Source organism: Pinus tabuliformis, chromosome 8 (genome assembly GCF_031772625.1).
Source record: "Pinus tabuliformis cultivar Carrire ecotype Pingquan chromosome 8, CPIR1, whole genome shotgun sequence".
NCBI classification, from domain to species: Eukaryota; Viridiplantae; Streptophyta; class Pinopsida; order Pinales; family Pinaceae; genus Pinus; species Pinus tabuliformis.
Genome location: NC_142294.1, coordinates 1644657497 through 1644661365, shown reverse-complemented (window position 1 = coordinate 1644661365; position 3869 = coordinate 1644657497).

Below are 3869 nucleotides of genomic sequence, written 5' to 3'. Positions count from 1 at the left end.
ATGTGTCGCTTGGTTGGTTTTCATTCCTTAATGTCTTGGCATCTCTGCCACATTTCCACTAAGTGCAAGATATTGCACCAACTTTATGTCCCTAACCTTATCTTGGTGTTCTCATATCCCTCCTTGTTATCTAAATCTACTTTGAGTCATTTCTCTCATATAAGGTCATGAAAATTCCCTACTAGTGAAAACCCAGTAAGGAAGATCATTGATAAATAGGAAAGACACAAAAGAATATATTTTACTTATGCTTAATGAGCTCCATTTTTTCCTGAATTTCTTAAATCATCAGATGTAGAGGATTGGAAATCATGTGGGCCTCCCTCTAGACCAGAGAAAATATCAATGGCATGGTAAGGAGCCTATTGAAATGGAACCCTTAGACTCATCTTAATCCCCATGATGGCAGGTCTTTATCTACCAATAGAGATCAACAGTATGAAGATACATATTTTAACCATTGTGGTTGGTGCTAGTATCTAGAACCCAATATCCTGCATTTTCTTCAATCACATCTACCTAAAGGAAATACCTCTCGTCGCAAGCCTCCATCTCGACTATATTGATGATGTTCCTAGCTATCGGGGGGTCTGATCCCATTAAAAGGCAACCGAATTCTCAACATTTTATTAAACCTTTGTTCATGGTTGGCCACACCGCACATGGTGATGACAATGGCATTGGCTTGTTTAAGGATAAGGCATGTTGATGTAAAAGCGCACTACAAGAAGAGATATATGATGCATATAGGGATGAAGGTGTCACATAATTTCTAGGAACAATTCAGACCACAACAGATAAGTATGCAAGGGATTCAGTGGAGAAAAATAGGAGCAATTGATCGATGGTTGAAGGGGTAGAGCATAGTTGAGGGAGAAAGGTTGTCATTCATGATCCAAAGATAGAGAAACTAAAGATAAAACTAGACCAGAGAAATGAACTTGAGCATACAAGAGAAACCAACACACCTAAAGAAGAGAATTTATGGGTGGGTGAGTTGAGATGCCTCACTTATCTATTTAGTTGAAAACCACATCCATGTCCACTTCAATTCTGGCTGAGTAAGGCACTGAGGGTGACCTATAATGATAAGTCAATCCAGGGCAAACAACATCCACACAAAAACTGAATTTCCTAAAATGTTTATTAATGTTATGTAGTGTTTCATGATACGAGTAGTGCAATTTTTCATCACCTCTCTAGACCTCTAGAAGGATACCAAAAACTAATAATGATATAATTTCATTTGCATATGAAAAGTTCAAATTTAACATTTTATATAGAGATTTAATAATAATAATAATAATCATCATAATAATAATAATAAATATTTAAAATAAATATCCCATATTAATAATTTAAATAGATTTTTTATAAAATCAAATATTTATAAATTAAACTCATACTATTTTTATTTGGAGCTATCTTTAGTGCCACCTTCTGGACTTTCCGATGCCAAATCCTGTGGAAAAATTCGAGGTAAAATCTTGATTTGTGTTATTTAAATTGATTTTTTTGACTATATATACATATTCAACACCCTAAAAAACCTAAACCTTAAGGGCACTTTGATTGTGCATGGGTTACCCATCAAGTTTGTGATTTCAATATATTCCTACCAAATTTTAAAGAAATTAGACTGGAAAAACCAACCAAAAAAACTTCCAAAATATCTCACTACAAACAACTAATTTTTATTTTTCTTAATACTTATTTTTTTCGTTAAAATAAATATATATTAACATAAAAAGATGGTCAAATATTTATTAATATAACAAATAAATATATACACACATATTTTAATTTAATATTATCAAAAACCACTTTTGTTTTCCACATATTTGAAGCATCTTGAACATATATTTTCCTATGATAACCCATTTTTAATATTTCTAATTTTATTTGTTTTTGACATATTTTGAAATGTGTTGAGTGATTCCTGAGAGATAAACCTTTACACTTTCGCTTAATTTTTTATTATTAAATATTTTTTAAATTTTATAATATTTATTATTTTTCAAATAATTATGTATTTAATTATATTAAAAATAATTAATTAAATTAATGTTTTTATTAATCATAATTATAAAATAATATTTAATTTTTATATAATAAAAATTTAATAATAAAACAAATATTTATTATTTATTAAAGTTTAATTAAATCTAAAAAACGTGGTTAGATTAGATGTTGTTTCTTTCTTTATTAAAATCTTTGTTCCCCAAATAATTGATTTCATTTTTAAGATGGTAGACTTTGAAACCTTAAACTTTATGAAAATTTTCTTTACCACCACTTTTTTCACTTTTGGTGAAGTTTACTATGAGAAAATCGAGGACATAACCATGGGTTCTTCTCTTTCTCCTGTTGTGGCCACCATATCCATGGAGTATTTTGAAACCTTATCCCTTGAGACCTTCCGCTTAAACTTAAATTTGGGAAGCTTTTTGTCAATAATAGATTTGTTATTTGGTCCCATGGTATGCAAGAACTCTCAGCCTTCCTCTCCCATCTCAATCACATTTCCCCTCACATCCAATTTACCATGGAGCTTGAATATAACCATTCCCTCCCATTTACTGATGTCCTTGTCTTGTGCCTCCATTATGGTAATCTTAATCATCAATTATATCAGAAGAAGACACATACTGATAGATACCTCCATGCCAACTTTCACCACCATCTCACATAAAAATCTATTGTGCTCAAAACCGATTTACTCGAGCCATTCAGATCTTTTACTCTCAATCCTTTCCCAATCAAAAATCTCATCTGACCAAAGCCCTCAAAGCCAATGGTTACTCCTCATCCCAAATCAATAAGGTCTTCCATTATGTTCTCCACCCCGAACCTAAACACCTTTATAGTAATCCACCCTTAGCCAAAGTAACATTTCCCTACATTCAAGGGGTTACCAATCATATTCCCAAAATTATTTCTAAAAATAACATCAAGACCTTATTAAAACCCCAGAAAACCCTTAGTCATCTCTTCAGATCGGCCAAGGACAAAAATGACCCCATGCTTGGCCCAAAGTCTATGGAATCTCATGCTCTTGTGGAATGTCTTACATAGGACAAACTGGTAGATCCTTCAAACCTAGGTCCAAAGAACATATAGATGACATCTATCATAGTCGCATTGCAAAATCAGCCATCATTGAGCACTCTCATAATACCAAGCATCTAATTTATTATGATAAAACAAAAATATTTTCCTCTGCCCCCTTTCATTCCAACTATATCACTAGAAAAACCCTAAATATTGAAAAACACCATAACAACTTTAATCGACAATATAAATACCAATTAAACCATACTTTAGAAACCTAATATCCATTTCTTTTTCTCTAAAACCCTTTCCCCCTAATGTCAATTCTAACCCTTCTTAAACCCCTCCTTCCACCCGCATTTTCTTAAACCCTTCTTAAACCCCTATAATACAAAGTTTTGTCACGACATTAACGAACCTATAATACAATTATATTTATCATACGTGGTGGATGACAATAAACCAACGCGGTTGACACAAAGACCGCTCTATTTTATATTTCCCACATAAATGTTGGACGTCATTTTCATCATGGGTCTAAGTAATCATATGGATGCAGGAATAAATTTGGTTGGTATTCTTATTCGTCATAATATTTTTTATGATTTTAAATTTTTTTTTTAATCTATATTTATTATTTAAATATTATATATTATGTATTTTTTGTTTTAATTTTTATGTTATTACTGTCAAAACAAATTTAATATAAATTTTAAATATTATATAATTTTTGTTTTAATTTTTGTGTTATGATTGTTAAAATATTTTTTCGTTAATATAAATTTTTTGTTTTATGTTAGTAAATTTTTCAATTCTGG